This window comes from Anguilla anguilla, chromosome 19 (assembly GCF_013347855.1).
Source record: "Anguilla anguilla isolate fAngAng1 chromosome 19, fAngAng1.pri, whole genome shotgun sequence".
NCBI classification, from domain to species: Eukaryota; Metazoa; Chordata; class Actinopteri; order Anguilliformes; family Anguillidae; genus Anguilla; species Anguilla anguilla.
The window spans coordinates 14,168,573-14,178,324 of NC_049219.1; the positions used below are offsets into that span (position 1 = coordinate 14,168,573).

Sequence of the window (9,752 nt, forward strand, 5' to 3'; positions counted from 1 at the left end):
CTGTGTTATGTTCAGACCAAATCGCACCTGAAACAAACAGCAAAGCAGCTGTACGTATGAAATCATGAGTGTCTGCACAGGAGACGACTCACGTGACATAACATAGGCAGAGCACTGGTCAGACCTTGAACTCATGTCAAATTCCACGTCAACATAATCAGGATGGTATGGAGAATCAATTAACATGGCTCATGTAGGAAGAGGTTACGTAAACTCCAAAGTCAATGCAATACACATATGTGGAAAGCTGACTTTTGTTTATTCAATAACTGAAAATATTGAGTCTTGTTTTTTCAGACCTTTTCATTGTGCAGCAAAAAAAAATGAACTACTGCACTCCAAACAGGTGAAGGACAACCTGAATTAACTACAAAACTAAAGATCACATGGCTGTAGCTTCCAGAAAAAAATCAAGCAAGACAGCATTCAAGAACTGCAGAGACCAGAACCCGTCATAAGACAGGAGATCCTATTTGACAGGGCATCTGATAGAAAAGGGAATCCCATTGGACAGGAAAACCCACAGGACAGGGCATCAAAAACTTGAGGTAAGGCAGGGAACCAAGAGTTGAATTGGCTATGATCTTAACACACTGCGCCATACACATGTCCATCGCTATGCTACAAACTGACCCTGGAGGCCGCGTTTCACTCTGCAAGGTGGGGGCTCAATTCCATCCCCCCCCCACACAACTCCCCTGAAGTCCTGCAGAATGCCAGCACACGCAAACCTCACGACCTCCAACACAGCACCGGCCAGAGAGATAAGATTAGCGCTACGCGACACAGACATCACGGACACTCACTACTGACCAACAACCAAAACAGCCACAGACAGTGACACACAGTAAAATGTTAAATGTTAAATCACCTCATACAGAGTTTATACAGGTCCCCAATAGCCAAGTCATATAAATTCTACAAATGTCCCCATGGGGATAAAGAAGTATTCTATGTATGTATGTAAAATATGTATTTTACATGCAGTATTAAAGCCAACAGAAAAGCCAGGAAATGTGGTATTCCAAAGCAACCACCGAACGTGGTTCTCACCCGCTATAACCCTCAGGTCTGTCTGAGGTCATTGGAGAAGTGTGTTCTGAGCATGCTCAGATCACATTTAAAGACTGAGGGTGACACAGCTTCCAACGTGCTGGACATCAAGACTGTGGAATGCCCTGCCCTAAAACAGTATGCTGGTCCTGTTCTGTGCCAAGATTTAAAATGACTGCTGTTACACTACATTTTCTTTTTGTCTTGCTTTTAAAACGTTTCTTTATTCTGTATTAGCATACATTTTTACTGTACCATTACAGTGAAACTTTGAATACACTTACTTGACAAGTGCTGTGTAAAATAAGTTACAGATTTCAAAAGCAACACAGAAATAGGATATTTGACTGATTACAGAAGCAATAAATTATCTTGAGTTTATAAGAATGATAAAAAAAAACAATGGATAAAGAGGAAGCCTTCATTTAATGAGTATGTAAAATTAATATTTTATAAACATTTTGACTCATTAGTTCATTTTCACAATTTCTACAAGATTTAGTGCAGAATTCCCAGTAAAGAAATGCTCACACTTGACTCAATATTTGATGGAGGTGTAACAAGAACAAACACGTGATAGGCTGGCCTGATAATTACAGAACACAGCATCTTTTTGATTTGTTATTAATAACATAAAATAACGCATTCCACAGAAATAATACATTTTAATGCGCAATGTTCATCAAGGAAGGAAGAGGCAGTCGCCTTCAACTCATTGACAAGCGCGCAGCGTTTTCTTCAAGTGTTCTAACCTAACTTCAACCCTGCCCTCAAAGCTCGCATACACTGACAGGTCAGGCATGTTGTCAGTGTAGCACCGCGGTGCAACACTGCACAATGCCAATTCAATGCTGCAGGCTACATAAAAGAACATAACTACAAATGCAATTAATTAATGTACTAGCGGTACAGTTAAGCAACTCTTAACTTTAGTCAGTGAAGTTTATAAACATCCTTGCGCATAGGTATAGATGAATGTTTCAAGCAGACAAAGCTGCAAGAACAAAAAAAGCGTAATCTCTCTCTCTCTACCAGCTAGTATAGCGCGCTTCACTTATGGTGAACGGTTTTCGGCATTAACATGTGTGCCTAGAAATTGTAGCCTACGAGGGAAATACTTTTATAGGAGGAAAAAAAAGCAGAAAAGCAACCATCAGAACAATAATTCAAAACTTTCAGCGACCTATCAAGAGTTTGTCCACACAGAAATTATCTGTTGGATGCAAAGCTGAGTTACAAGCAAAATCTTTAAAACAAGACGGCTGTGCGCAAAAAACCCGAACGTGGATGCCCTGCCTAGTAATTGTTTCACTTTGACATTGAACACTGGCAAACTAAGAGAGGATACATGATATCAAAGCGTTTTCACCGGTCATAAATTAATTCACCCAAGTTTCACTTAGAATCCGAAGCAATCGCTACAAATAATGTCGTTTACAGTCGAGGAACCTACCTTACATTGGGTTTCCCGGTCCGAAGTCGCCATATCCTCAGGAGTCGCAGTTGGCCGGGAGACTGTCAACGCGCTGATCGGCAGGGACGACAAAATATAGCCCCCTCACACACGGCCTCGTTCGTGTCCGCGGCACTGCTGCTGTCAAAATCCTACACTCCTCAGCCAGCAAGCAATCCATGCACGTCGGAAATGACGACATGAGTGACAGTCTGAAAAACGAGCGCACACACCTACTGACACACCTATGATTTTAGCGAATAAAAAGCCGCTTTCACTTGAGCAGGACACACTGACAAGGAAATGTACCCCCAATAGCTGCCTACTTTTCAACGCAAAGTCATGGAAACTCGGCACCCCAAAATAATTGCCTGAAATTATATAAGCAAACCAATCTAGTTCACAGTTAAGTAATAGGCACGCGCAACTATCGGCTCTTTCCACAAAGTGTGTGGAGGCTGGCATAGTAACGCTTTTGATATACGAATGCTCATGTTATGTTTGTCAATAGTATTACCGTTGTTGCTGTTATTTTTTATTACTATAACCCCTGAGCAGTTCACTGAAATACAGTAGTCTATGCCCCCCCTTAACAAAATCAAACAATATCAAAAACAGACATAGGACGTCTGGAAATTCTAGCATCCACAACTTCAATAATCCATAACACTCAAAATACCAAAAGCCAAAAAAATCAACAAAATATTTTTAAATGGTGTATTTCATCAGAATCTATCCAAAAATCTGTTTGCGAATTTGAGGAGCAAATTGTAAGAACAGTAGCAACACTAAAATGTGTATAACCTGCAGTGTTTTGCAGAATTGTACACAATTTGCAGTATCTAACACCTGACACCAAGAACATTCTATCGGACAAAGCCCAATTATCAGGGATTTAGGGTTGGGGGGGGGATTTAATTACATTTTGAACAGGTGTCCCCAGGTGCAATTCTCTTTACAAACCTGAGCTCGTGGCAAAAAGATTAACAGGTATGGAATGTCCCTGAAGTAACTGGTCCTTACCGTGAACAGTTGTGTTCTTTGAACATGACAGACAGACTACCCTGAGGGAATTCCAATAAGAAGCGTGTTATGAGAACGGATTCCGATGCCGCCACACAGTTTATGCCACAAACTCTTCCGTTTAATAAGTCTGAATTAGACCAAAAAAAAAAAAAGTGCATTTTTGGGAACACTACGCCCAAATTTGAGATAAGTGCATTGACAAGAAATTAACCACATTGGTGGGTATGATATTTTTCTGTTATATACAGGCACATCTATGTATTTATAATAAAAAATATGAAAAATCAGTAATTTCTTTATACATATGTTGGTGGAGGTACCAGATTCATTAGATGAAATAATGTGTGTGCAGTAGCAGATGAACATCTGCTTTTGATAAAACCAGTCTGATCTGGATGGGTTCATTAGATGTCTGGTCAGAGCTCGTGTGTTAATACTGGCTCTGCGACGAATCTGTGAGGAAATATTGAGAATCAATAAGAGCAAATCCCTGCTTTGCTAATCATTTTGCAACAGCCATTATTCTAAACTGCCATTTTGCAACTTGCATAAACGTGTTTAAAAACAGATCTATCATTATTGCTCTGTTTCTGCACCCTACTCACATGGAGCTGTTGCATATTTGAAGAAAAGATTTACAACATTGCAAGAGGCCTGGGATTACAAAACAAAGAGAGAAAAAAAAAAAATGTAATGTTTTGGGTTTCATACGAGAGGCTGATGCACACGGTTTTGTATTGGGCTCAAAAGGTCCACACCAGGGCCTGAGTGGTCAGCCATTGCATCAGTACAGTACCGCTTCCTTTAATTCCCACAGACCCCCCCCGCAGGGTGCACCCAGGGCTCAAGTGCTTTAGCCTTGGTCCTGAGCCTGGTACGGGACCCCCCCAGGGCCCGGGCCAGCATATCACTCAATGCACCCCGTGATGGGGGCAGCGAACCCCCCGCCCCCTCCCCCCCCCCCCCAGCGCCCAGCGCCCAGCCTTCCCTGGACCCCCCTCCAAACTCAGTCGCAATAGCAGCACTGCACAGTTTCGGAGGTCACAGAAAATAAAACGGCAAAGATGTAAAAAGTTGCACAATGTTCCCAGGAGGGGGGAAAAAGAGACTCCCTCTAATGAAGCCTCATCCAGGAATCATTTCACAATCTGCCGGACACTCAATATTTTCCTTCAACTCCTCTAAAAATAAGCACTTAAACTCTGCTCATAATGAGGTAAAAGTGATGTGATTATACCAGAGGGGCTGCATGACTTTCCTACACATGCAATGCTGCTAACCATACAATTTTCAACAAGTGAATTAGACAACTAGGAATAAGTAAATAAATAAAAACAACAAAAAAACAAGTCAGTCATCACTGTTATACTCTAGAATTATGATGACTCACCTACGGGGATAATCCAGTCTGATCTCTGATTATAGCTTGAGCGTAGCGGAGCAGACTGAACGCACAGCTCAACACTACGACTCACGCATTTAGCAGAAGCTTCCATCCAGATCGACAGGCAAACTTACAATGAGACACAAGACCTGCAAAACGCACGTCCCTGTAAAATTCCAAATGAGGCTTTGCCCAGTCAGCTCAGTCAGAAACTACCCAGATAACTAAAAAAATAAAATAAAATAAAAAATGTTATGTTACTTGAATGTTTTGTCACTGTTATAGCATTGGAACTACATTGCAGCAGCATTGTGAGAATGCCCTGTGTCAGCTGGGTAGGTCAGACCTTCCTAAACTGAACACTGGCTGGGTCCGAGCAGTGTGACAGGTGAGCTCGTTTGACAAATGGAACACTGCATGCTGTTCAATAGAGGCTCCATACGGAACTTATATACACCACACAAAAATGAAATGAAAAAACCATAGCCTTCAGTTATTAAAGCTGTATACTAAAAATGTAGGTGTTTACAACTACAGTATAAAAATCTGCATCTTTATTCAGCTGCCATGTATGTAGCCTAATACATTCACTTGAGCATTAAACTAAATTTCTGCTATTCTTACAAAAGCATTCAACCGGATATCCAAAACTATTTAAATACATTTTGGTATTAACTGGTAAAACATCCTCTAGCTCCACCTGCTGATGAAAAGCAGGTGGACACATTTCCCACAGGAGATGTTAGGGTCCGATTCAATCTACTGGATAACGCAATCAGTGTCTTAAGCCACAAGCAATGCCCAAAGGAATTCCATTCACACTTAAGCATCCAAAGACTTTCCCTTGAAGCCACATTTAAACCCACTCTGACATAGCCCCTGCAACTCATACTGGCTTCATTTTAACAATGAGTCTCTTATGTGGTTATGAAGTCCATAATACCCCAAGTCTGGTCTGAGTCAACCACCTCTGAGTCAACTATTTTGTAACTTCCTCAAAGAAGTCCAGGATGTTTCCTGAACACACACACACAAGATATATCACATAAGATACTGTTTTTCTCCCTGATGACATTCAAAAGTTTAATTAAAAGCAAATTTAAAAGACTGAAGTGTATCATAAGGGAATTGCAGGGTTCAGTCTGCCATTTCTACAGTTTTGAGATAGAGCTTTAAAGTTCTTGGCAGTTCTTTGGTTTTAGCACTTAGAACTTCCTAGAAATGGAATTAAACCCAGATTAGAAACTTTTCAAATTTTTTTGTAAAATCACATGCATGTAAAAGAATGATAAATACAAAATCTGTATTTTTCTTATTTTATTATTTACAAAAATGTCACTTAGAACCCTGTAATTCACTCCCATCGCAAGATAGCGAACCCTAAATTACAGTATTTTTAAACCGCAATTCCTCACAGAAGAAACCCCAGAGGCAGATTCGTCCCTCAGTATACACATGTAGTCTTTGAATATATGGTTGATGAAAACTTTAACACTGTCTGAAAGGACTCAATTCTTTAATTAAAAATATACATTTTAATCATATTAAATCTAACCTATGCCATAACTAACACCATTCATAAATTTTTATCATTTCAGTTCACTGGACAATTTTTTCTCTGTGTACTTTAGTAAAATCCACTAGGTGGCGATCAAACCTCCTTTATGAATTCAAATAATCTTGCTTATTGTACCGGAAAAAGTTTGTCTCAATCGCAGCTAAAATCAGACTTTAAAAGTGAGTTTTGTGAGGTCGAAACGGTAATACTGTTTTAAGTGGAGATGCCGGTTTATCTTAAAGCAGTTAACACTCCTGTGTTCACTGTGTTCAGAGACGAAGAGGGCAAATCAGGGTGTCACTGTGCTGTGTGTGACGCAGTGAGTCTGCAGTGCGTTTCGTCTAAGTGTGTGCGAGGGCGTGCGTTTCGCGCCGGTATAGTTTTACAGCTACCCTCTCTCGTCTCCGGGACACGCTCTCGCAAAACAAAACAAAGACAACGAAAAGAGAACATATTTTAATAAGTAAACAAAGCCCTCATTGTCTTGTGACCCCTCCCCCTCAGACGGAGGGCGAAGTCTGTGTCTCGCGGACGGCTTGGATCTCTCCGCACACTGGCGAATTGTTTCATCTCCATTAATATTCAGCTCGCCCGCTCCCCTCTCCAAAGCCAAGACCTGCCGGCTCAATATGCTGACTGGCAGGGACTCGTCAGGACCAGCCGCCACGCTGTTCTGCCCCAGTTCAGACGTAGCCTTCCAGAAGGAACCATAGATTCTGTTCCTTAAGACTCCACATAATCTATTCTACGCTGTTTCGCAAGCCTTGTCCAACTCCGTATATAAACTCCAGTCATATTAAAGAGGCACTTTTGGGGGGTTGGTACCCAGTGGGAAAGGAAAGGCCGCTGATCCCATCAACATTAAGATTCAGAGAGCGGACACGGGACGAGGGGACGAGGGGACGGGGGGTATCCCTGAACGAGGAGCAGAGGAGGAGGTGTGACTTGGAGCCGAAGGCCGGGCCTGTGACGCTGGTGTGAGGAGAATGCGGTTGGCAGGGCCGCTGGCTTCAGTCAGGTACAGGCACGGCACGGCCATTCACACAGGGAGAGGGGCGGTCACGCTCGGAGGGAACGTTCCCCCCCCAAAACCACCCCCCCCACGTTGGCCGGGCATATGAAGAGACCAGGAGGGAAATCCACATCCGTGAAACTGACCTGAATCGGGGAGCGTCCAGTGCTCCCTATTTAAACTGGACTCCCTTTGTCTGACAGTGTGTGGCGCAGAGACGATGCCCGGGTAAACGCACACACACACACACAAAAGCACAAAGACACACACGCTCACAGACATGCACACACACGCATACGCACTCACACACGCACACACACACATCCACACAGACAGACATCCACACGCACAAGAACGCATCCACACACAGGCACCCAAACACACACACACAGACACACACACACACACACACACACCCCCCAGACTCCATTGAGCTGTAAGAGCCTCCTCCAGCCAGTCTCCAGACTCCATGCACTGCCCCATGTGCCACTCTGTGTGCCAGCCAACGGTCATAAATATTGCAGCAGTGGAAAAGGAGCCTGTGAAAGCTGCCCTGGCCGCTGGCTCTCCCCAGCAGCCGTGTAGCAGGGAAGTGAACATTGCTTAATGGCCGTTTGAAGTGATGCGCATGTTTTATTTACGCTACACTTTATCTGCACCAGGCCGGCTGTGATGCCTTGCACCTTAGCTCCACAGACGCCAATAAAAAACATTATAAAAGAACATATAAAACACACACGCGCACACACACACACGCACACACTCAAATCTACACAGACACCAAAGACACGGAGCTATACACACAAGCACACAAAAACAAATAAAACAAACAGAACAGCAAACGCAAACAGCGGAAATCCGGTTTTGTACTGCTTCGTATTCCTATTAGAGAGATAAGTTAAAACACACCAGTGACGACAAATGGAAATAAGCAGACAACACCAACGAAACACATTTTTATATTTTTATTGATCTAAAAGTTTCACTGCTAATAATATTAAAACATTCACAGAGGTACTTCCAAAAGCGCACCAAAGCAAGACGATGCACGCAGAGGACGGAGCGCAAGACGGGCGAACAGACTGGCGCTTAACTCCTCCCATAACCCCTGGGAAGAGGCAGGAAGAACGCGCGCGTGACGGCCACGGCGAACGAAGCCCCCGATGAGAAGCTCTTCTTTTTGTGTGTGAAAATGCGACCCCCTCCCCCTTCAGGAACGCGAGTGCGATCCCGGGGGTCTCCTGCTGTACTGCTGCCCTTCAGGGAAGGCAGTAGATTGTATAGTTATCTCCTGATGGGGCAAAATCACTACCCTGAAACCACACAACCTACTACCTCAGCCTGTGTGAACATCAACAGAGGGAGGAGGAGGAGGAGGAGGAGGAGGGGAGGGCTTAACGGGACTCTTCAGAGGACGATACGACTCCGAAACCCACCGGCCCCCATTTTGTCCCAACGTGTCCGATATGACCAAAGAAAACAAAGAGAAGAGACGCAGAATTAGAGCTTGCATTTCACATTTGCCGCCAGCGTGGGCAGGCAGTGCTAAGCTACGAGCCGTTAGCGCTGAGCACCGAGCAGCGGAGGCCTCTCCAGGTCTTCCCCGGCGAAGACGTTACAGCCACTTCAGGAAAGACAGTAAGTTGTATAGTTATCTGACAGGAAGGGCGTGACCCTAAAACTATACAACCTACTACCTCACCCCAAAGGACAGTCTTTTTCCATTCCGCTGCTCCACTGCCGGTCGTCAGCCGCGGGTTCTGGTTCTGGCGGGGGGGGGGGGGGGGGGGGGGGGGGGGGGGGGGGGGGGGGGGGGGGGGGGGGGGAAAGAATCGCACACAAACACACACACACAGACAGCCTGAGAGAGAGACTTATCCAGCTTACGCAGCCTCCGCCATCGCCTGGGGGACGGGACCCTCACACGACCTTTATGGAAGGTCGCGAACCAGTCCACCGCCAGCCACTGCTGCCGCCAAGGTGCGGGGCGCAGAGGAAAGGCCAGGGTCTGATTCCCCCTCCTTACCGCTCTTACCAGGTAAAGGGCATTTCCTCTACACCGTGACTGCACACAGGTAAGGGCCAGCAGCCCTCTGGCTGTCACCTCACAGGTAAGCTCCATCTGAAAGAAGGACAGGGAGCAACAAACATGAGCATGAGGGGGAACTGCCAGTGAACAGTACTGTCTGACAAACAGACAACACAGCACATATTACTGAATGCTCAGACAGGTGTCAGGTGATTTTTTTTTCCCCAAGGGCGCTAA

General features: G+C 44.5%; 1 protein-coding gene across 2 annotated transcripts in view; it reads right to left on the minus strand.

The window, feature by feature from the left end:
- LOC118218754 (peroxisome proliferator-activated receptor alpha-like) overlaps positions 1 to 9,512 on the minus strand; it is a 30,018-nt gene extending 20,506 nt beyond the window's left edge. The window contains exon 1 of one of the 2 annotated variants that reach the window (XM_035401407.1): positions 9,374 to 9,512. The gene's annotated coding sequence lies outside the window, so the exon portion shown is untranslated. Of the gene's footprint in view, positions 1 to 2,506; positions 3,650 to 9,373 lie in introns of those variants that run through there. The other variant, XM_035401406.1, reaches the window with a different exon arrangement.
- Between the last annotated feature and the right edge of the window lie 240 nt (positions 9,513 to 9,752).